Source organism: Sinohyriopsis cumingii, chromosome 1, assembly GCF_028554795.1.
Source record: "Sinohyriopsis cumingii isolate HCF-2022 chromosome 1, ASM2855479v2, whole genome shotgun sequence".
Taxonomy (NCBI): Eukaryota; Metazoa; Mollusca; class Bivalvia; order Unionida; family Unionidae; genus Sinohyriopsis; species Sinohyriopsis cumingii.
In genome coordinates, this window is record NC_142961.1 from 29,307,637 (window position 1) to 29,334,453 (window position 26,817).

General features: G+C 37.2%; 1 protein-coding gene across 4 annotated transcripts in view; it reads left to right on the forward strand.

Annotated features, from left to right (window-relative positions):
* The first annotated feature begins 13,521 nt into the window (after positions 1 to 13,521).
* The window catches only part of LOC149806608 (toll-like receptor 6), a 69,053-nt gene continuing 55,757 nt past the window's right edge, over positions 13,522 to 26,817 (forward strand). For 2 of the 4 annotated variants that reach the window (XM_089955509.1, XM_089955536.1), the window contains exon 1: positions 13,525 to 13,660. The gene's annotated coding sequence lies outside the window, so the exon portion shown is untranslated. Of the gene's footprint in view, positions 13,661 to 15,263; positions 15,402 to 26,817 lie in introns of those variants that run through there. The other 2 variants (XM_089955526.1, XM_089955517.1) reach the window with 2 other exon arrangements.

Below are 26,817 nucleotides of genomic sequence, written 5' to 3' on the forward strand. Positions count from 1 at the left end.
ATATTGTATGCTGACGATGCTGTAAATTTTTCCACATGTGTGTTGGTTTCTAAAAGGAATTAGATGCACCGAAAAATTTCTGTTTCAACTGAAATTAAAATAAATATCTGAGACTTAGATGTGTCGCGAAGCAAAATGATTTTATAATCGAGTTTTTACGACGGATGCTCTCAGAGGTTTATAACGACTATAGTAAGAGAAGCTATGAAAGCTTTGTTTACATGAAGTAAATAGTTGAATAGATTTTCTGATATAATGTCAAACACTTTTAGGAATTTATTTGATATTCTTATTGTTCCAGTTGTATCTTATGGTGCAGGAGTGTGAGATAAAAAAATATAAAATTATTGAAAGAGTTCATTTGCGTTTTTGTGAAAATAAAATATTTTAAGTGTCGAACTGTCAAAGCAGAATGATATAATACATAATAAATTGAGAAGAGGTCCTCTTAAAATACATAAGACGATACAGAATGAGACAGTATTTGTTGAAAACTGTAGACTAGAGCAGTAGGAAAGTTAAAATATTGTGAATGATATTTCATATACAACATTTATTGTAAACCCAAATGACATTTCATGGGTAGTAAAGGAGAAAAATCTTTTTGAAACACGTGGTTTCCAATATGTATGTATGCAGAAAAAGGGAATCAATGCTGGCGTGTTCCTACCTGTAGTGAAGTAACACTTGAAAGATAATTTTGTTCTCAATTGGTAGCTTATGCTTGAATCTTCCAGGAGATCAACACTGTATATACATATTGTCAGTTTCTCTTCAGAGGATGTACGAAAGGTATACATATAACAGATACAGCTACTGGATACTCTTACAACATCCAGAGACTCTTTGAGCTGTTCCATAATTCATGTTAAAACGAAAGACTGACATATCAATAGTCTCAGACAAAGCCACGAAGGGCAAATTTAGATAAATTTCAAAAGCTTCCCAAATAATATTTTGGTCTAATTCTGATATTTAAGCACATACAATAAGGAACGCACTCTACTGGGTCGTTTAAATTGTTTTATTGAAGTGCCTTAGACAAGGTATGACAACAGATAGAGAAATGTAGAATAGGTCACATTTTGTTAAGGGGCTTTATCATGGTACTCTAAACTTGAGACCTTATTTACTGTCAGGTATCCTGAGTGAAATATAGGTTGTTTCAGACAAATCACGTTAGTCAACATAAGCATAACCTCTTTTCTAGCACATGAAGCACAACTGATGATAATGTAGTAATGAATGGCTTGATATCACTTTTAATGTCAAAAGAAGACATTATATTATAAGTACATGATGAGACAGTCGTTGCTCCAAATCGAGTATCTTGGCATAATGTGATGTTATAATAATGGTTTTAGGCTTCTTGGATACATAGCTAAGACTAAAAGCCTTCTTCACTCCCCGAGTTTGTCTTCATATTACGCGAACCGGTGGATTCTAATCCTCGAATATTATCTGCAGGCGCCCATGCAAGAGGATAGCCAGATTAGTAACCAACAAAACAGCTATTATGACAATACTATTGTCAGCCATTCAAAATCATGCAAATGATGACACAAATAAACATTCAAATATTGACTCTGTTGTGTCAGTCCGCAAATCCACCACCAACTCTGGCTCACCCTGTTTCAGTATTTGTACTCGGAATCTGCCACGGTTTTCCATTTCCGCGAACACGGCGTCGAACGCAGGCGTGCTAATAATTCAACCTTCAATGGCTAGCGAATATAGTTTGCTAAGCTTATTGAGAATAATGTATACCACCGCGAGAAGTTCGAAATAGACACGTTTTCACGCTTGCAGACTATCAATATTTCCATGTGACTGAGTATATGTCCATAATATATCATGTGAACGGGTTTTCTCGCGTTAACAATAAGCACAGTGCGTACACGTCCACGTATGGTGTCATTATATTCGATCAGGTTGATCTCAAATGTACAAGACCAGCATGTGCCCTTCGTGATCCACAAGGTTAAAATGAATGTTCGCCAACTGGAGATTGTTAAATAGAAGGTACCCCGGCATGAGAATCGTCGATATTAGATCACACCTGGTCTCAGCTGTGGCAAACACGTAGATATATATAACCATGCAACGCTTGCGTTATCGATTCTGAATCTCCATAACTACCATTGACAGCCTCGCGGGTCAGATTAACCTGAGTCGAATCGGCAATTCTAACATTGACTAACGCGATATTTTAAATGGTACTATGATGCCATGCACGCAGAATTTATTATCCTCTGGAATATTGCTAATATTGTTAGGCCAACCAAGAACTGTTCTCAGCGATGACTGCCAAATACCATACGCGTACGTTGGAGAATCGATCGAGATGGCAAGATACGTGAATGCTGACTTAGAATCGCGCTTGGGCACCAATGTGACCACCCGTCGGCTCCAGAGGCGTAGCTAGGGGGTTAGGGGGGTACATATGTCCCCGGGCGCCAAGGTACAGGGGCACCAAAATGAGGCTTACAACGTTACATTATAATAAGTAAACAACGGTAATATTCAAAAATGTGATTAAACGGGGAGGGGGCTGGGGCGCCAATTTTATAGTTCGTCCCCGGGCGCAAAGTATCATAGCTACGCCTCTGGTCGGCTCTCAGTTTTGATTGATTCAGAAAGTCCAGCAATGTTCCAGGTGGTGTCACTGTCTATCGAAAATTCAACGTGTTATTAATGGAGAAGCCTCCATACTGCTGCTATCGATTATTAGGCCAATATGATAACAAAGCTTGTGCGATCTCAAGTGTGCCGGATTTCCCCGTCATGTTTGATGTGGGAAGAACTACATAAAATTCTGGTTTTAATTAATGAGATTGTAAGCACCGGGATGACGCTCGGGTTTGGACATGCAACATCACCCTTCATCGCAGCATTGATTTCACAGAAAACAGAAAGTGCATCAAAACTCGTCGTCATTGTTGTGTAATTCATCAATATCACCTACGAGTTAGTACATTAACGAGTGCAACGCGCTCGGGTCCGTGATGTTATTGGTGAGTAACCGCTGACAACTCAATGAGGCCACGTTAATGACTTCTGGCTCACTATTGTCCGCATGAACTGACGACACAAGTGTTTCCAACCAGTCCACGAGTTCATGGTCGGCGGTCACGCAATCAATTATTGGTAAACCGATACCTTCACCTGCGTATTCTTCGTTTGGTTGTTGGTCTTCGAGACGCTCTCTCTCTCTCCAGGCGAGTTGACTTTTATAATTATTAACATTAACAAAAATTACCTTCCACTCTTTTCCTGTTACCGCATGCTTTTTAACCACCTCTCAATATGTCCACTTAGATCAATTGTCAGATGTTGGTGCATGTGTTATCATATTGTTTAGTTACATAATTTCTCATTTCGCGAGGGAAAAGAAGACGCAAATTGTACATCCTCCTAAATCTTTACGATGCTCAATATAACCGGCGATGGTGTCATTGACTTACGTTTGGGTGTCGCCGTTGCCTCAGCCGCCTCTTCTTGGTCCAATAGAACGACAGGGGTTACCGGAGAACAAAACAAAAAACCAGTTCAGTGGCTTGGGCTGTCCTGGCAATCGGACATACCATCGCTGAAATAGTTTTCGTAACTTTCGCAACGTTTCTTCAAAACTCGTTGCGAGTTCTTCCCTTTCGGTTCGCAAGGTAAACATATTCTAACGCTTTCATGGACATTTTCATAACTGCGAAGAAGCTTTAATCGATCCTGGGCAGCTTTATTACGTCGGTCTGCATAGCAAGCTGGCGGATTGTTCACATTGTTATTATAGACATTCGTTTAAACCAGCACGATACTTGCGCGGCCCATCAGTCAAGTCAATCTTTGAGGAAACTATACAGGTCATGGGTGACCTCCACAAACATGTTACAAAACTTATGCCTGGAATGGTCAGCAGTACAGCAGGTCAAATGAATGTTTCCAAAATCGTGCGCGTCAGTGTCACGAAATATAATTAACTTATTACAGTTGTCCCAGATTATTTATCTTTGCGTATCGTTGAGGCACATGGTTCACGTCTGCAGTTTTACGTCGACCTCGGGGAGATATTCTCACGGGTTGTTCTTTTTTTGTGTTCAAGCATCACATCATGGTACACAACAAGATTATTTAAACTCGAAACAAAACCATCAATGGTAGAAGCTTGATCGATTGTGGAATGATATCAACGGTGGACGATTTCCTTCTCAACGACGGATGAAACACAGCAGTAAAATAATTGAGTACATCATAACAAGTTTGATCGTCAGCCGACGTCGCAATCATATACAGCCGGCCCCACTTTGACCATCTCAAGATCATATTCAACAACAACTGAATTTTCCCTGATAAATCTCGATCAATTATTAGCGCTCAAACTAAATTTGGGAACACGGAACTTCCACTTCCATCGAAAGTATGCTTGGGTAGTTTGTTCTTTACTAAGCAGAAAAGTCAGTGACGGTAAAGGCATCTTTGGCTTTCCTTTTTCCTCATGACTTGATGAATGTCAAATGTTGTATAATACTGTCATGTCTTCATATTGTGTGCGATGCCTCACATAAACACATAATGGCAATCCAAATCGATTTCAATGATGATAGAACCGCGCTCAACGAAACTTACGTTCATTGTGGAGCAAAGAAACTCACGCATTTGAGAGAACCCCTGGTTCCAAAACTTGTAAACGCAAAAACGATTTTAAAAAATATTTTCATGTGGTGATTTCTTAGCAAAGCAACATGGGACACTATTAAATAAATATCCTGGATATAAATACTGTAGTCATGTTTCACGGCTGGAGAATCACCAGTAAATTGTGTCGATGCTGCGTGTTACCGACATGACCTTGATTACCAAACATCAAACAATATTCGTGCACTCCAACTGCCTGAAGTAGATCTTTTTTATGAATTAAACGCCATTGCCCTACATTCGGAGATCATCAAAGGAGGTACGAAGACCATGAATGTACTTAGAGGAAAACTATATTGATATAATGGTTTCTGAGCGGTCTTTATCCAAAATATGCGTGTGTGTGTGTGTGTGTGTGTGTGTGATTTGGATTTTTAACGTAGTTTTTAAAAAAAATTCAGTCATATCACTACGATGTCTGCAATGTGGCAGTTTGTAGTGATGTCTAGCACTGGGGCATCATGCCGCAGACATGTAGCATGATGTCCCACCCAGTGACATTATCCTGACACCAGGCCGACCAGTCCTAACACTCACCTCTTAATGCTGAGCGCCACGCGAGGCAGCTGTTTGTACCATTTTTGTAAGTCGTTTGTATTATCCAAAATATATTACAGTCCTCGCGGTTATTGGATAGGTGAAGCTGCTGTTAATAAGTTAGCAAGCACGACAAAGGCCACTTATGGGGCTGATCAAGCATATTTTGAGAACAAGCCTGTGGCAAATGTACCTGCCAGCACCAAGGAAGATATCCCGTGTATGGTTTTATGTGGGAACTCCCAACGAAGTTCATCTGTCTGATCTTTTATTTCTTTCACATGATCGTGTGCGGACACGACCATCCAATAGGCTTTAGCCATCGTAAATGTTTCCAGCAGATAAAAGGAAGCAGAGTCGTTGACGCCAAGGGCTCTGTGGCCTCGACAATTGCAACTCGATCTAGGTAAAGAATTTTACAAAGCTATTGCTGCTCTGCTAACAAAACAAAGGGCACAGGTTCGTGTTGTGCTTGTTGATATACATCGCGACCCAGCTATTGTAGAACGCTTTAATCGAAAATTTGAGGAACAGTTATGCGGACATCATTGCGCTCAGAAATGTTTGATGAGGTGTCCGAATCAGAGTGCTCAATCTCACGAGCGGATAAAGTTGCTTCCTTTAATCAAACAAGTATAAAATACTGAAATCACACGCTCGATTTGATTACAAACCTGCTGATGTAATTATCGGAAAACTGTCACCGTTACTTATAAAATAATTTCACAAACACCTCCGTTAGAACCACTGGAAACAGATTATTTCTGTATCTATATGCACTAGGGGAGTTAGAAGGCGGGCAAAATCGAGTTACTGACCCGATATGGTCCATCGTTGTATTTACAGTTTCAGACTAAATTGATTTTCCAGGACAGTCAACACTTTATCACTTTTTATCACTTGGCACCTGCGGTCCATCTATGGGAGACGAGTCCAGAGTAGGTAAAGCTTCCTTGTAGAGTATTTGTGCGGAGGAAGTGCAAGTCGTTCCTGGAAATACAGAACTGACACCAAAGTCTATATTAATGCATCATTCGCGTGGTGTCCACACGCGTCAGTGGTAATTTCGTCGGGGAATATCAAATGGTTTGGTGTCAAGCTGTGACAAAATCATCTTGGTGCATCGGTATACAGAGCTTCAATTTCGATTTTCTACTATGTGCGGAAATGAGTCCACCATGAAAGGCATTTAGTGATTCAAATGCAGGGTCCCCGATGAACCTTAGAAGCTTTACTTGTTCACGGTCAATAGCAGGGTCATTTTGCCTAATACGGAACTATTCGTGAGCTTGAGGAAATCTCTCAAACTCATTCATTTTCTTGTGTGCGCAGATTCATATTCATTTGCATGTATGGCGCCATCCCGTCAAGCTGGCGAAATCCAAGTATCCGAAGAATTTGGCTTACACGCAAATACAACTGCAGATTTCGTACGGAGAGAACATAGTTGCTTTTGGTTCGAAAATTCGGGACAAGCTTGGTGTGTTCAGTAAACTTGCATCCAGGGTTACACTGATAAGGGGACAGCCACTCACACTGGCCGATAAACCAACCTAACACCTGTAATGATATTGACTAAAGGTTTACAGTCAGTATCATTACATTTATGGGGCTAAATTAAAGGCCTAACATTCACGGGTCACTGAGAGCACTTCTGGAGCAAGGGATAATGGTTAAGGTATGGTGATGTTCTTCTGGATATTCTAAAACAACTTCGAAGAAGTATTCGTTGTCCGTGTTGCCGTCGTACTCGTGCATGTTTATATGTGAGGGATCAAACCATTCAAACACACCAACAGGCAGATGTTGCGTCATAACCAAGTTTAAAAGATTGTTTTTAATCCAGGTACATGTTTTAACTATTTTTTATGCTAGGAATAAACCTTACACATGCTTGCTAATCTATTCGGGTGAAACTTGGGTTGACTTAAATAATCTTGAGGAATCCAAAACCATATCAACAATGGATTAAGAGTCTTTCTTATGGGCTAAACAAAATCAGTTCCAGAAAGAAGGAATTTTCAATATTTGTATCTGAAACTTGTAATTGAAATTTTCCATTTCGAGTTCCCACACAGCATTTGCCTAAACCACGTAAGTTTTAAAGCGTACTAAATTTAAAACATTTATCACAATTATGATATTCTCCCATGCCCATGTTGATGAAGTATTACGAAGTGTCAAATTCATTTTCAAGTTTCTAAATATCCTTTATCCTGTCAAGCCATTTAACGTACCTATTTAAATTTTATTGTGATGGCCTACCTAAACGTTAACTTTGTGTATTTAGCACAGATTCTACAGCACGAAATAAACATCTACCGTTATTTTGTTTCACGTTGATAGGCACTTTTTACTCTTCATAGTATATAAGTTTATTCTGAGTGGCTGATACCTATCTATCTGCAATAATATTATTCAATCGTGTGAAACATCCATCTTGTACCTTAGCTATTCGTTCTGTACATTTGGAACGGAAAATGCATAATAAACGGTTAGTAACAGAAATCATTTCACTTTCGTTTATTAAGTTAATTTTGATTTATTTCACAACAATATATTATATATAAAAGCCTCACGGCTAGTTTCTAACCCTGTTGAATATTGTAGTTTCCCAACAGTCATTGAACATTAATCATTACCACAACAACCAGTTTCCACCTATTCACCACTGCGAGCGGCTCCTGGAGAAGGATCACTTTGACCTTTTCAAGCCATGAGACCAATAAGACCATGTCCATAACAGAAGTAATACTGTATCTTGCTGAAATTGCTTAGCAATTAACGAGAATCAGTCTTTAGGATAAGTGGCCAACACAACAGATCATTACCGTTAGTTGGTGAAATTTTCTACCTTTATGTACAACTAATTATGCTGATAGAGCAGACAGGTTTGCATATACTTTTTGGATGCAATTTGTAGCTATAATCAAGGGACTAACTTGTAATGCCATGAAAACTTAATAAAGATCGGTTTTCTTTGGGATTTATTGGCCCGTATTTTTTATATATAATTTTTGTGTACAGTCCCGGTGGCTTAGTTAAAGCGTCCGCCTCGGTTGCGGGAGGTCGCGGGTTCGAACCCAGGCAGAGTTATACCAAAAACGTACATAAATGGTACTAAAAGCTGCCTCGCTAGGCGCTCACCATTAAGATGTTAGTATTAGGACTAGTCGGCCTGGTGTCAGGATAATGTGACTCTGGGTGGGACATCATGCTACATGTCGGCGGCATGATACCGCAGTGCTAGACATTACTATAAACTGCCACACTGCAAACATCGTAGCGATATGACTGAACAATTGTTAAAGCTCCGTTTAAAAAATCCAATCCAAATTTAATTTTTGAACTATCTATGACTGGTTTAGTTAATTTTATAAGTTGCAAAATGTTCAAGTTGAACTGATGTGGTCACTTTTACAGTAGTGCGATGTACATATTTAGTCTAACTGATATGGTCACTTTTACAGTAGTGCGATATACATATTTATTCTAACTGATGTGGTCACTTTTACAGTAGTGCGATATACGTATGTTACGAAATGCCCGATATGGCTCATTTAGTCTTCCATACTTTTCGTTTAATCAGGTTGTCTTGTTTCACGCGCCGTAATATTTCTGTACATGTAATTTTTCGTCGTATCGCGTGACGCTTTTATTGCTCGCGCGGCACGTGCGAAATAATGTATTATTGCGCACTACTATATATATATATATATATATATATATATATATAATATATATATATATATATATATATATATATATATATATATATATATATATATAGCGTAAAATATTGAAGGGCACAGCCAATATAGAGGGAAAGTCTTAAACATATTCAGCTGTCGGGCAGGTGCCATTGTAATTTCGTTAAAGCCAAACAGTTGGGTGAGTTGAATGGTTTTTTTTTAGTCAACTCTTTTTATTATTTACAATAATTATTCAGTTTCGTAAAAGCACGTTCATTGTTGTATTATGTGGTCACATCCTTTATCGTATTTGCAATTCAGTTTATTAAGATATATCCTAGGCAATGTAGTAGCGAGTTAATTTCATCTAGTCGCTATCACGACTAATTTCAAAACATATTATGTATGTATTAATGTCATAGCATTATGTATATTTGTTTTTATTGCATAGCATTCCTACGTCATACTTCTTACCCATCGTATATTCTTAAAGAAGTTGCAACAAAACCCATTCCAATTAAATTAGACTATTGGAAAGGTGTTTATTTTCCATATTCAGCTCGCCGGTTATGATCAGTCGGATGGGCTTGTGAATACCATGACGTCTGGTGTACCATTACTACTATAACCCACCAATTCAGTGCCAACGTACGGGTACAAGTGCGGAGGGGAAAGTGACTGTGCCAGAGAGAAGGTCGTGTCAACGTGTATTTTCCAATCAAGTAGTGTTTTGACTACAAGTAAAGCACAATAACAAGTAGTGTTTTGACTACAAGTAAAGTACAATAACAAGTAGTGTATTGACTACAAGTACAATAACAAGTAGTGTATTGACTACAAGTACAATAACAAGTAGTGTATTGACTACAAGTACAATAACAAGTAGTGTATTGACTACAAGTACAAGAACAATAACAAGTAATTTGACTACATGTGAATTATGACAGTAGTGTCTGACTACATAAATGTTTGCAACCAGTAGCTGATTATATGGGTTTGCAATAAGTATTTGTTTATATGGAAGTTTGCTAGAGATATTTGTGTACATGAAGTTTACATGGAGTTTCTAGAACTTTCTGACTACTTGAATGTGACATAATAGTCAAAGTATATTTCATATGTGTTTTATATTCATTTTATATGCTTTTTTGTGTTATTTTCATATCATTAGTACCAGTGTTTAATATATTGTCATTTGTCATCCACGAACGTGTTTATTGTTTCTTTAAAACCCTGCCCGGTCTCAAAGGGTCAGCTCGATTACGTTACAACATATTTGTTCTAACTGATGTGGTCACTTTTACAGTAGTACGGTATATATATATATATATATATATATATATATATATATATATATATATATATATATATATATATATATATATATATAATTGCAGTTGCGTCAGTTGATAAATGAAGGGAAGATTTCCACTGGTCAGAACATAATCATATGATACGACCCAACTACGTTTATTTCTGTATAAACTGTAAGAACTTTATACTAACTTCTACAAATAGTCACGTGCAAAGTAACCAACGTAAACACTAAAATGGAAGGCATACACTTATACACTGCAAGCCTTCAAAACGAAAAAAAAAACAGTGGGTTTTTATTTTATCTAGAAAACTGAATAAATCGATTTGACTGAATCCAATAACACTTTGCTGTTTTTCTGAATATGAATAATTCTTTATTTGACGAGATTTGAAAAAGAAAACTTGGGAAACTCAAAATCTGCACAAACATTGGGGCTGCAGGACTTTCACTGCAGCTCGTTACAAATAACTTTAATAAAATAACACTATATGCGATAACCGACTATATGGTCACAACAATGAGGGCCTGCGGTCAAATAATAGTTATAGGCAGATAGGTACAGGGGGTAAAAAGGGGAGAGGTAGGGACCATGAGACCATCCCCAGTGGATAGTCACCCAAAAGGGACATAGCCCCTGCCTCCCCCCGCTAGTATTTAAACTTGTTGAAGTCTAATAGGAGTCTGCCAAAATTTTAAGGCTTTCTATATACTAATTCTGTGAAAAAAATGTTTCTAAACAAGGGGGACAGGGACCACCTGTGGGGAAAGTACGAGATAAGGACGCCGTGGAGCTATGTCACATGACGCCACGCGAAGTGAACAGGCCCACGGAAGAGTCGGGAAAAACAGCCCCGTGGGTGAGATCGATACGTACAAATCACATAAACAAGACATTATCTTTCTAGAAATGCTAATACCAGTACAGATCCGTACTGTACTGCATGCCCTCCAGTGGGGAACTAAAACGTTTGGGACAGTCCTTTGGCAATAATAAAATAAATAAATAAAGGCAGCCAAATTCGAGAGGGTGAAGTACACTAAATAAAGAAAATACGGAGTTCATTCGAACACAGCTGACCTTAGCCATTAAATAGAATTGCGAAGAACGACACACAATATAGCACGCACTAAACAATATAAAAAAAAGTCTTCTAAAAAATCATTATCGCACCGTTGCTGCGCGCTAATGACAAATTTAAAAATAAACATCAGAACATATTTAACAAATACTAATTGGAGCCAATTAATAAGGATCATAAGACAACTGGAAATGAATTTGATATAGAAAGCTATCCCCACACGAACACATATGTAGCACTGACAACATATAGCATACACACAAACAGCACACATGGGATATAGGAGACCTCTAGCCAAGGTCACGGAAAAAACATAGGAAAGGGACTCAGAGTTAGGTGATAGAAACGGATAAATAATCCTATAGATTACACCTGGGACTTTAAATACCCCGTCAAATTAAAAAATATTAAAAAACAAAAATTATAAATATTTGCAATTATAACGGTTTAACGTTGTTTTTTCTGAGTTTATCGGGGTATAAACAGTTAGTTACCGACTCGCATAGCTTACATAACGCGTTTATTTGCTGTGTTATTTAGCAAATGAAAGTTTATACTACAAAAAAATTAGAAAAAAACACTACTAAACTCTTATATAACTGATCTGATCACTTTTACAGTAGAACGATATACATATTTAGTCCAACTGATCTGGTAATTTTTACAGCAGTACGATATACATGTTTAGTCTAACTGATTTGATCATTTTCACAGTAGTGCGATATGCATATTTAGCTCCTGCTTCTGTTAATATGGCGTTTTGGCAGTCACTAATTAATATTTATTAAGGACAAATGAAATGAAAATCAGTGTATGGTTGCTGTTAAACAATGTAGCTTTTAATAAATTACCGAATGGCCAGGAACTAGCAAACTGTATACTTGCTACGAGGCTGTAGGTTAGTGCCTATTATTTGTAAGAATTTTGTACTAAAATCATAATGTGTTATCATCCATGGATCCGGAGTGCATTTCTCTTTGTAAACAAATGCTAAACCCTACCCGTCTAATTTCCATTTGGGCCTTCATACAACTGTAACATGACGATCAGTGAGCATTAGTCATCGCTAGCTCTCTGCAGTATTGACAGTAGGCTGTCTTTCCAACGATTTGTTATGTGTACTCACGTAAATGCATAACTCTTGAATTGTCTGTTGAATTACATCGGATGTTGGAAAATGATACAGGTACTAACAATGTCCATGCCGATTTTTATTTCGTTTTAGACAGATCGAAAGATCCTCAAATACATATATATATATATATATATCTTCCACTACTACTATTACAACCATCACCGAAAACCACACTGCCAATATCTCCTTCAACGAGAAGATGACGATGTTGGTAGTAGTAGTAGTTGTGGCAGTAGGGAATGAATAAAGAACCTGCTATAATATATGTTTCAGACGCATTTTACTTGTGGAGAGTTAGTGATAACAGATGTGAATTCAATATATGCCCATAAATCAGACTTGTTCTATCAGCTATGTGATTAATCACGGCTGTTCGTTAATGCATGGCTTTCATAACTGAGCTCCATGCATATTTTTTTATAAAGTGGATGTGAACCGACGGAATATTCTAGACGCAGTATCATTCCTACATCAAATATGGACTAATTTATTGAAGGTTAATATGACATAATTTTATTTTTTAAACCACAAAAATAAAAATGTTCGAACCTTAATTGCTAAGGCGTGAATGTTTCGAACATAGGATAGTTACACTCCCTTAACGATCCTATATGAAGGGATGACATAGCTAGATCATCAGTAACTTAACAAACATCACCTTGACTTTCAGGACAAAAGTATTTATACGTAAAACATTAAAATGACTCCAAGTGCACATTTGACAAGCATGAACAGAAGTCCCTGTAATCGGCGATGTATGATGTTACCGTATTCTGTTGGTTGATAGTATGACACTGTTGTTAACCGACAAATTCACATTTATTTAAGCCAACATGGAATGAAGACACTGTTATGATTGCATTTAAACAATATCATTTGAAAATAACTGACTAACTGGTTAAGAACTAGTAAAATGTACACTTCTTACGGCATGTCACAGGTGCCTATCAAGGTACGACCAGAAACCACCATGCATTAATTAGCTGATCAGTAATAAATTTTCGCAATAAACAAGTACTGCAAGCCCAAAACTTTCTCATCTGCAATTGGGCCTTCATAAATTTGTAACACCAATCAGGATGGTATTAGTCATCGCTGGGGCGGTTTATTGGTTTGTAATGTCTTTTCAACATTTGTATGACTGAACCACTGTGATTGCAAAACAACTAAATTTGTGCAGAAATTCCTTGGATATCGCAAAAGGATACAGGTACCAAAAATCTCTAAACAAAATTTAACTTTAACTTTAAACCAATCCTCCCAGTCTCTCTCTCTCTCTCTCTCTCTCTCTCTCTCTCTCTCGTTATGATTTTGTATTTGTTAAGTGTGACATAAAGGTTGGGCTCAGGGTTCAATATGCTACTACAAATACTGCTATTACTACTCACTACTACAATTATTACAACCAGGAGCGGATTAAGGCTCACTTGTGCCCTAAGCACTGACAAATCTTGGTGCCCCCCTCCTTTCCACGCTGACCGACAGAGGTCAGAGTGCACTACGCCAGCAGTGCTTCTTGTGGTACACCTGGGAAGATAACCCTAGGGTGCACCATGATCAAGAAACAGAACATTATGATCAATTTGCACTAGTTTTATCAATTTTTTTTACGAATCTTCATTCGTTTTTTTTTCTTTTCACCCTTTTCTCAACTTTGTGGTGCCCCCATTGGCCCTGGTGCCCTAAGCACGTGCTTAGTCTGCTTAATGGTTAATACGCCCTTGATTACAACCGTGACTGGCAATATCTCCGCAAAGGAGGTATTGTTGGTTGTGGTAGTGTAATAGTAATAGAAGTACTTAATGATGTTATGAACCAAAGGAGGATGGTGATTAGTGAAGTGATGATGTACTGGATTGTGTTTTGAAGACCGGGATATGAAAGGAAAATTTGTGTGCTATCTTCGCCTTTGCTGTCATCATCATCATAATCATCCGTCCACATTCCGTTCTTTCTCCTCTTCACCAAAATGATTTCAGCCATGTTCACTTTGACGGTTGTCAAAGCATCGTTAATGTTACCATCTTCGTCATCGCCTTCGTCGACATCTACAAATACATTTGGAACTTCATAAACGGGTAATGTTATGTGTGAGCAGGAAAGAAATGAAAACAAGCGTTTAATGTTGCAGCAAACTGCACTTTAAAACTATAGTTTCCTTGCTGGGAAAGTGACACAGAAATAACTTTACTAAATATGAAGTTGTGAGAACTAGAATAACCATTCTTAAGACATCTTTTTCATCTTCGTAAGAAATAAATTTGAGTAATGATTGTAAACTGTTTAAAGGTTTTTCGGAAACAATTATAATAATTTTTCTATATTAGATAAAAAGTAGAATCTTGAAAGGTGCCGTTTTCTTAAATGCCTTTAAAATAGGCGCACGAAACTGATACTTATTGTACAATATACCTTCTAATATCCATGTTTCAGATGCCAGCATTGCTCTTTGCTTGTGGCAACGAAGACCCTGTTATGGGAGCAATTAAACAATGTAACTTCAACAATTTACTAATTGGTATAGCAATAGTATAATATACAGTTTCCACGGGATGTAGGTAAATTCCGACAACGGGAACAATTCAGTATCAGACGTTATGACGTATGATCATCTGTATAGAACTAGCATAATGTACAGATTTTTTATATTTTTTTTAACGAAATGTTATTAAGTGCGGACACGGGTAACGATTTAATATCGGATGTTATGACGTGTGAACATTTGTGGATCCGGAATCAGTTTTCTCTGTAAGCAGATGCTACAAATAACAAACCCTTGGGTTCTCAGTACAACTAAGCATTCATATAAATGTGACACATCAGTCAGGGTGGTATTAGTTATCGCTAGCGCTGTGCCACGTACGATAGCGTGTCTTTATAACGGGTGGACAAGTGAATCAATGTAATTGCACAGCAGCTGAATATTGTGTGGATATTGGAAAAGAATACAGGTACTAAAAGCAAAAACAAGGTGTATATTTTTTCTCTCACTTTAGACCGACTCTCTCTCTCTCTCTCGTGTCATATCTTATTCCATTTGTTTAGTCTGTGGTAAAGAGGTTCAGGTTGGTGGTTCGATCTATGACTACAACACCTACTGCTGTAACTACAAATTAGTACCATTGCCACAACCAACACTAGCCACAAAAGAGGCGATGGTGATGGTGGTGGTGATGGTAATGGTGATAGGAGTAGTGGTAGTGAATGGTGCTGGAGTCCAGCAGATGTTGACCATGATGATGATGATGACGTCTGCTCGTCAGTGAAAGTGACCGTGATATAAATGGCAAGATGTTGTATGGATGAACATCTAATAGTCTTCGTCTTTTGTTGTCGTCGTCATAAAATTTCACACATCCTGTTCTTTCTTCTCATTAAAATGATTTCAGTCATGTTCTCGAGAAAGGGTTGTGATATCACCGCTAGTATTATTATTTCTGTCATCACTGTCGACGACATGTGTTGACAGGTTGTGAACTGCATAAAGAAGCGTATGTTACGTGTGAGTAGGAAAAAACAGAACACAATATTTTAATTTGCAGTAAATTGTACTTCACAGTTTATAGTTTAGTTACTGGACACCGAAATAACTTTCTTGTGCTAAATATGAATAAACCATTCTTCATTATTTTTTGTTGTAACCTTTCCTTTTTGCATAAGAGATACAACTGGACGATAATTATGAAATGTCAAAAGATTTTTCGAACATAATTATGCTACAATATTTTATATTTGGCTATGGAAAGTAAAATCTGTAAAAGTACTGTTTTCTTAAATGCCATTAAAAAAGCCTCATGTAAGCAAGATCTGATATCGACATTGTATTATACAGAGGCAGAGTTAGTGTTTACAAATAGGAGGTCAATACATTCACAGAGATTAGAAATGTGCGACAACTTTTATATAATGCTCAATTTGTTTCTGTACTAAACATTTGTTATCATCCGTAATGAAATTAGTACTTTTGGACAAATTCAACCTGCTAGCTCCACTTGTGCGAGGACTGTTTTGACAATAACCACACTAATTTATTTGACGAGGGGAGGAGTGGTTTGACACCTGTCAGGACAGAAGAAAGCTTTTATTAATGAAAGTAAATCTCAACCTATCAAGCTACAAATCACATCATTGGTCAGCATTAACAACTAGAGCAAGAACAAACATTCGGAGGTAAATATGAGATCATCCGGGTACATCTGTATAACATTGCTATGACAAAATACATCGGGTGTCATGGAGTATGTTGATAGCAGGTTACAAGTCAATTAAAAAACACTTAAGATCGTCTCAAGCGACCACATTTTAAAAAAAAGAGAAAAGACGATGGCCACGTCAGAGTAACTCCGATGATTGACAAGTGTGCCGAAGTAAACTGAAGCAGAATGACAAGCTCTCCCTGTTGCTACAATGGCCATATATCGAATATCTTCTGACAACCAATAGGCCACCAACAACTGATCAAACACGTAGAGACCTCCTGCTACCACGATGAAGATAGTTAGATATTGTCTGCCCAATAGTTTTCAACATAAACTTTCGCATAGTGTAAACTCCCTACCGTTGATAAGCCCACAATATCACATCCTTTCTACCAGCCACAAGTCACTAAAACACTACGACACAGAAATCTTTGCGCTTCCAAACTACTATGTACCCCAAAGACGCACTAAGCTTCCAAACTACTATGTACCCCAAAGACGCCCTAAGCTTCCAAACTACTATGTACCCCAAAGACGCCTTAAGCTTCCAAACTACTATGTACCCCAAAGACGCCTTAAGCTTCACACCATGTCAGGTTACACTAATGCTCATATGTATATACTCACGCTGCTATGACACGCCGGTGGCCTAGTGGTTAGAGCATCCGCCTCGGATGCGGGAGGTCGTGGGTTCTATCCCAGGCCGAATCATACCAAAGACTTACAAAAATGGTACTTACAGCTGCCTCGCTTGGCGCTCAGCATTAAAAGGTAAGTGTTAGGACTAGTCGGCCTGGTGTGAGGATAATGTGACTGCGTGGGACATCATACTACATGTCCCCGCATGATGCCCCAGTGCTAGACATCACTATAAACAGCCACACTGCAGACATCGTATCGATATGACTGAACAATTGTTAAAGCTACGTTAAAAATCTAAATCACACACACACACACACACACACACACACACATAACATGACACGTAAGGATCATTCTTCCGCTCGTTTAACAGTCACAATCTCACTCCTAATGGTATTTCAAAAAGATACCCTCGCACGCTAGCGGCTATCCAGCCCGAACTATTTGGTCATTCTGCAGCCGAAACAAGGAGCCTTACGCCTGAGAGCACAGAACAAACAATATCATAGCAGCAGTGAGGGTGAACAGACCAACTTTATTTCTAGATTTGAAGGCTCCTGCGAAATAATTGTTTTTTAAAACCTTTATTTTCAAAATTAAAAGCTGCTACGGGGTGTTATTTTTGATCGAGCCGACATATGTGACATCATATAGGTACTCACCCTCACTGCTGCTGTACGTGGGCGAAAATTTAAAATATTTGGTCAAGACCGACTCGATACTGTGATCGTGGATCATGCAGATTTATAGTTATAAATCCATGTGGAGTTAACTGAGCACGACTAAATATATTTTTAAACTTAACAATATCCATGTCTCCGTTGCACCATGTTTGATGAATATTTCTTAGCGTGTGCGTGTCAACGCCGTTAAATACCGCCAAAAATATTAAAATTATCACTAATTACTTTGGGTATCTGCGTATATCGCCGAGTTACATAAATAACATCTGTATTTTTATGTCTGCCACGAGAAAATATCCTAGCCGGATTTGCTTGTTTGTCTAACATTACGTCATCGTACACAACTAAATTATTGATTTCTCCGTCAAGATCTTCTACAGATGGTGCTTCGTTGATATCTGTGATAAATTCAATAACATTATCGCTTATCTCGGATGCGTTTTCGTTGAAATCTTTTAATACCTGATAACATCGCTGATCGTCAACAGATGGTGCAACTAAATATAATTTGTCCCATTTTAGCCACCGCATTATCAAATTTAACAATAACTGAGTTTTACCAGATCCTGATGGTCCTATTATTATCATTCTAATCGAATTTGGTAACGCGGCTGATGTTTAACTTGCTCACATTTTTTTGTGGCTGAAAAATCAATTACATTCATGATATAGTAATATTTATGGATTTATATTGTGTAAAATTTCTTTCACGCACTTCACCGGTAGGCCTAACTAAAGTTACGACGCGTAATAAAAGATCAGGAATGACTGGTGCGTGCGCAAAATGTGGAACAAAGAAATTTAGATTTGTTTCATCTGGACAATCTAAAAAAAAAAGAAATACGGCGGTGATATAGCTACAAAATTAAAATCATTACCTGGTGCTCCCTGGGCAAAGTATCCTGGAGAAAAACATCTGCCCGGGCATAATTATTGTGGTCCTGGTACTCGATTAGATATTAGACTTGACAGTGACGATAATCCAAATCCGGGCGAAGATCCGGTAAATGCTATCGATGATGCGTGTCTTATTCATGATATCGCTTATCGGAGTGGAGATTTACAACAAAGACATCTCGCGGATGTAAATTTAATTCACTCGATAAATTCTATTCCTGATAAATCTTTCAGAGAAAAATTAGCTAGTTGGTTAATTAATACCGCGATGAAAGGTAAATTAGTGTTCGGCGCTGGTAATTAATAATAATGGAGTCAATTTATTATTCTCCACGAGGATTTTGGCGAGGTAAAGCGGCGATTAGTAAACTTGCAAAAGCTGCTCATGTAAAAATTCCCGTGGCGGCATCGTGGTTATCTAAACAAGCTGTTTGGCAAATTTTTCTTCCTCCGCCTAAGAAAATTGAACACGCACATTTCGATGTTAGTGTACCAAATGAGGTTCATCAGACTGATATTATGTTTCTTCCACATGACACCGTTGACGGTAAAACTTACAAATACGTGTTGACGGTTGTTGATATCGCTAGCAGATATAAAGAAGCAGAGCCGCTAGCAACTAAAACAGCAACTGAAGTTGCAAATGAATTTAACAGAATTTATCAACAAGGACCTCTAACTTGGCCAAATTTACTTCAGGTTGATCCAGGAAGAGAATTTCTTGGCGCTGTTTCATCGTTGATGAAAACAAATAATACAAATGTACGGCGCGGTCACACTGGAATTCACCGAGATCAAGCAATTGTTGAGCGATTTAATAAAACATTAGCAGAGCGATTATTTGGGTATCAATATGCTAGGGAATTTATCTCTGATGAGCGATCTCAAGAGTGGGTAGAAAGATTACCAGACGTAATTAATGCAATTAATAACGAAATAACACGAACAATAAACGAACAATAAAAATGAGACCAGCAATTGCAATTACAAAAACAGTTATACCAATAGTGCGTCGTGATTTTTCAACACAACCTGTTCTAGGTAGTATCATTGTTAGGTATTTATATAAACCTGGTGAGGCTGAAGGTGGCAGAAAAAGAGCAACTGATCCCGTTTGGAGCGTTACATCACATAAAATTTCTACCGTGACAAGGTCAACAGGAAGACCTGCAATTTATGTTCTTGATTCGTTAGCTCCTCAACGTGGATTTACTCGCGAGGAATTACAAATAATTCCTGCAGACACTCAATTACCATCTAAATCACTTAAATAACGGGTCTGTTGCATTCTAAACACGCCAACGTGACATTTTCTCGTGTATGACCGAGATTATTATTTTTTCTATCGACGGTAAATTGTCGAGGATCATTTTATTTTATATTTCCATGACATAGCACAATTACAAACCGCGCAGTGATTATCTTGCTGTTTCTTCATAAGTATTACATCGTTAATATCCAAGTCAAATTTGTAGTTATTTTTTCTGTCGTATCGTTCATAACTATATAATTTTTTTTCAATTACACTTTCACACGTTTCATCGTTAATTATCGCCGCATCTAGAACAATTCGTCGTAGCTGAGATAATTTTCTAACTCTAGATACGGCTAAATAAACTAAATTTGATCACTCCATGCGATCATCAACAATCCAAACAATTGTATCCGAAATGGTTAATCCCTGCAATGAGTGTATCGTCATAGCATAACCTAATTTCCACGGGGATTTTTCTGCATTTAACGCATCTTCGACAAGATTAATGTCAACAGTGACAATATCATTCAATACCAAATTCTTCTTTCCTCGCCCAGGTACATCAACGTCAATATTTTGTCGTCGAGTATCTGCCGGCCGATAACATAACGGCACCGGCAGTAACGGAAATTTTTTACGTTGTAGTTGAAATAATTCTCACTGAAGATTATCACGAACTATTTTTCCGCTCGCAACTATTAAATAATCTGGCCGCCATAAAGTTAGAAAAATTTTCATCGATGTTTCGCTGATTATTTTTCTCATCACGTCACATTGAATTTTATTTGGTTGTAATCGAATTAATTTCTTAAACTCAGTTAATGATTCATCGAGAGATCTATAATCGGTATTAATTTCTTCGTAATAATCAACAAAATTCTTTAGCCAGTTATGTGGTGATTCACCGTCAATTGGATTTCGTTGTCCGTGATCTCCGCACATTATCACGGCGGTATTTTGCAGCGACAACCAATCAAGAAATAATTTTAATGTTTCTAACGGAACTGTGCAAATTTCGTCAAAGACAATAACTTTATTTATATATTTTTCACCCATACGCGAAGATGTGCACGTGCCACCACTATATTTGAAAAAACTGTGATAAGTACAGGAATTAATGCCACATTGTTTCATCTCCTTCGCTAATTTATGTGTTGGCGTTAGCACAATAAAGTCTGATTTTTTAAGTAATTCAATTACTCGAGTAGTTTTACCTGAACCACCAGGTCCATTTATGTACACGAATTTATGTCGCCAAATCGGATCATGAACACACGGTGACAAAGAAGTTTCTGGCATTGTATTTTGATGATATTCGTCATTGTCAACGACGTCAGCGGATGCACAATAACAAAGAATATCTTCGTTTTTTATTCTCCAGGTACCCCATGCGCCATTACCAACTAAATTTTCTAACATTGACGAGTATTTACCGTCGATCTAAAATGAATCAGTAGCAACTCTAACTGCGCAATCAGGAAATTTATTTATCATCGAAAGTAGATTAATACTTACATATACAAGCATCGATGATCTCAAATGGGCATATTGCGGTGATTCTCCGTCAAGATAATTAACTACGGTACCTAATTTTGTTTCGTCGACGTAAATAGTTTCTCGGTTACAAAATATACCCCTCGACGTTGTATCAGCAATTATAAAATCTAATTCAGCATCATCCATGATTAACCTAGAATGATGTCGTCGGTGATCGTACGCGCCACCTTGAGTAAATTTACCAATTATTTTTCTACCTAAATCTTTCGCAGTTTTTTCGTCATGATCAGTTGGCAACCAGACGTCGGTTTGTTTTTTTATACGAAATAATTGCCTCACTAACTATCAGCGACGTTAACATTGCTGAATCTAGCATATATCGCAATAACGCCGTATGAACCCAACGTTGATATGAAAAATGTTTACCAAACCAGACGTAGCAGATTTTATGTAAATTTTCAACAAATGTGAAAGATACAACACGAGCGAATCCCGTTAAGGGAAAATCTGGTAGTGGACCATTTATTGCCACTCGTGTCATCTTACTACAAGGATGCCCAAATTGAGCAAAATATTTAGCACATTCGCCTAATCCTAGAAAACTTCCAGGATAACATGCGGCCATGTCCACAGATATCATATTGTTATGGTCATATTTAGTATTCCACAGTCCGCCGTGTCCATATTCGACACAACTTTGTTGAACATCTTTAAGAAATTCACTTCGAGTTGGTCTCCAAAGATTTTTTTCTCTAGCAGCGTGAACAGCGACAGATGGAACAGTAAAACAATTAACTAATAACTGCTCGGAATTTATCGAATATTTTTCTGCTAGTTCACTCATCGAGTCATGTAATGATTTATTTCTATAAACGTCACCGTTAGGTGGCACAAATTGATCATATTTATCTTCGCTACAAAATAACCACACCGACACTGGATCAGATTTACTTATTTTGTGAATAAATTTAAACATATTTTTTTGTGGAATTATCTTCAGAATCTGCCGTGGAAAATTCCACGGGATAGAATTTAACAACACGATCTCGTGGAAATATTGTTACCGCGGATGACCAAGCATGAGAATTATGATCAATAATTTCGATAGATGCACCTCGAGATTTATACGCGGATTTGTATAAAATTTCTCCCAACAGTGTTTTTACCACTATCGAAAATTTTAATTTACTTGATAAAGCAGCTACGTCAGTTATTGATGCACCATTAACGACCGATTCCGCCCAATTATTTATTTTTGTTAATCTTAACGAGGTTAAACCAGATCCATGTTTCGTATTTTTTAAATACTCCATCACTCGCTCAGCTACGCAATTTATCACCGAAGAAACTTTCATCAAAGACAGATTTTTGACATCTGGTTTATTATTTAGCCGATAAATTCCATAAACAACCGCACTTGCTGGATAAGATTTAGCATAATATGGTTTATCTATGCCAGTTAATAATCCATGCCGGCTGCTCGCAGATAAAATAACATTTTTTTCCCCTCCGATTATTGGATCACGTTTATCACGAATAATCCAAACTCCGTCTGGCATTTGTGCGATAAATTTTATTCCAAATATAAATTGTTCGTCCTTATGGTTAGCTCGAATATGATCAATTATTTTTTTTGGCTCGCTCGTCAGTCATTGTACCATCGACGGAATTTGTTTTCCAAGTTGACCAAGTATGAACCGCTCCATCATCAAAAAATTCTTTCTTAGCTTTATCAACGTCAGATATATCGTATTCAGCTTCGTCAAGGTCAAATTATTTCATATTATAATTTAGACAAATATCTAAATAATAATGAACCATTGCAAATGGATATTGGTCGGTTCGTTGACTTGTGCAATAAATCATGCAAACGTGAATTTTGCGGCGAACATATGCAAGCTGTTCGTGAAGGTAATTATGGACCAACTATGTGTATAAAATGTGATGTTGGAATTCGCGGAAAAACTCGTTTATGTATAAAATGCGGCGGCAAACGCTATCGAGAACTAAAGAGACATTATGACAAAAAAAATAATAACAGTGACAAAATAATCAAATGCGAAGAAGATTATCTTAATAGGCTTTCAAACAAACATTAATTTAGACAAATAATAGTTAGTATATGAATCAAACATTCATAAGACATCCAATCGTTAATAACTACGAAGCATCGTGCGATGGTGTTGTCAGACATTGCAAATTGAGAAAATCAGTTGGTACCGTTAATAATGCTGGTTATTTGATATTTACCTCTTCAAATACCAAAAGATCCTATCTAAATCACCGGTTCGTGTATGAGTGTTTTCGCGGAGTAATCAAAGATAATCTCGTAATTGATCATATTGACGGTGACGTATTAAATAATTCTATATGTAATCTTCAAGCAATCACGATAAGTGAAAATTCTTCACGAGGAAATACCGGTCGTTATCGTAGCGGTGCCAAAGCGGTTAAATCAGTAAATATGGAGACCGGCGAGGAGATTACATTTCAATCGATGTATTCGGCTGGTAAATATTTCGGTATTAATTCACGCTCGGTTCAGGGTGTTGCAGAAAAAACATATAAATCAGCGTTTTCATATAAACTCGGCGAGTGGATCAAATTTTATTATACTTCTCTGATATTAGATGATGAATAAATTTACTTTTAGAAACATAATATTTGTATATAATGAATGAGGAAAATAACAACTACATAATTGATGCAATCGAAGAATTAAAAATAAAAAATAAAATTATCTGACGAGTTAGACGCCGATAAAATCGTCGAGGATTTTGATACACTCGCACAAAACAAACACGAAGGAAGATACGTTCTACCGGCTGAATATAAATTTATAAAGAAGATTCAAGCAGCGATGTATCAGTCGCTGGCATCCGTCAACGAATCACAAATTAAGGATTTTGTTGCATTATCTAGCATCGTCGAGAAAATCAGATCAGAGTTATCTGACGAATACGAATCAAGAAAAGTAATTAATACTCGAGCAAGACAACTAAGAAAAATGACAAATTCTGAGAATTGAAAAACTAAACAAAAATGTTAATTTTTACTGTTTTTTGTCATTTTTTTACCGTGGCAAGAATTAAGATTTTCAAGATTTCACTAACAAATTAATACTTAACGTTTCTCCGCGCATGTCAAGTAAATTTCCTCCTTGATCGGTTAATCTGAAATTAATTCTCGATAATAATCGATTATGACATCGTAGATAAATCGGATTAATCGGTTCTTGCACAATTAAAAATCCTGGAGGTTCTTCTGGTGAAAACGAATAAAGAATAAATCCCTGCTGAACACGATCTTACACAGACGCATCCGCGCTATAAATATTTTCGACGACGTCAGCGTGGAGATTAACCGCGACGACGTCTGTTATATTTACGATACCTGGCGAAATATGTCGTCCAAGTCCAGATGGATCGTTATTATGCGCAAGTAGATATGCTGGCGGTAATGTTTTTCTCCATGCGGCAATTAACTGAGAAAAATATTCATCGATGGTGTCAGTGACAGATTTTTTTAACTCCGGCACGTTGTAGCTGGTTAATCTAAAATTTAGCAAAGATGCTTCGGTTTGCTCATATGCGGTTAAAATTTTTTCTTTATTTCCTGATTTATCGTTGATTGTTGCTTGAATTATTTTCTCGTGCATATAATTCTTATCATGTGTGATCTTATTCAGCATTTCTAGTATTTGATAATCTCGCTACATGAACTTGATACGTTAAAAATACACTCCTGAAAATATTGTCGTAGTCGCCTTAATAGCTCCTTATGTGCTTGATTATATATCTCTGATAATTCATTAATTTTAGTTAACTCAAATACTTCACTTCCTGTTGACCAATAAAAAAACCATGCCATGTCATCTTTTTTTCTGAAGATAAAATCGGTTCTTGTTGACGCCGCCATGGCAGTTAATACAGCTTCGTAACCTTTTTCTCTGAGTTCATGATAAATTTTGTTTGTCTGTGGTATACTCAGATTTTACAGGTTCTGGTGGTAATGTTGGAATTGGTGGTCTAATCTCAGGCCAACCTAGGACGGTTCTGATCGTGGATTGATAAATATCAACAATATACGGTGATTTTAACTCGATAATTGAAGTTAACGTTGGTTCGTGTGCGGTTATTTTTATTCCGGGTTCTTTATCTCCGGTTATATTTTTATTCTAAGTAATAATTCGTTATTAATTTCATCAATTTGATAACTACCTGTTGGTAATCCAACGAAGTTCCAATCGGGAGTTCCATCTAGTTTATTTTTGTTAGCGAAAATAAACAAATTATTTGATGATAAACCACCAAATGATTTTGATCTGATATTGGCCAACTATGATAAACTCGTAATTGTGATAGCGCGATTTCATCGACGGGGATTGCTATTGGAAAATTAATGTTAAATTCTGGTTTAGTCGAGCTCGCCGAGATCATTGTTGTTCTGCGCGGATTTGTATTTGTCACAATCTGTTGTAGCTCCGACATTATTAATATTTGTAGCTTTAATATCGGCTTGACTGTAAATTTTTATCATTGCTGAGAACTCAAAATCAGATATATTCCCGTCGTTGAGACTTTCTGACAGCAACGATGATAATTTTGTGTACGCAGTCGTTGCCGTGTGTAATTTAAGCACGTACGATGATAATTTCTCATTTGTGCACGAAGATATTTTTTTTGCAATAATATTAAGAACACCAGCAACTGTCGTCGTCGCCATCATCGTTACCGCGGATAATATTATTCCAGCGCCAGCAACAGCTGCTGATACCGAATAAACAACTACGTCGATGATAACTAATCTACGTTGATATTTTTTTTATTTTTGCCTGGTACGTATCTATGATGAGTTTTAACCAATCTTGCCACTAGCGCGCTTGATTATATCTATATTCGGACGCGGTCATTATATTTTAACAAGTAAATAATTGTGGCGTCTCAGAGATAAATTCTAAACACCACCAATATGATGCTGGCGGTGTTGTAGATTTTTCTGGCGGTTCTAGAGTAAATACTTCATCGACATCTTTATTTAGTAAAATATTTAGCGAAGTGAAAAGTCTGTCAGCGGCATGTCTCCAGTAATATTCTTTAGTTACAATTCTGTATCTTGTTGACGATTAAACATTTACCCGATAAAATCCAGTAATTGTTGCTGTGTATTTGAAACCTTTATTTTCTGTCGTCCA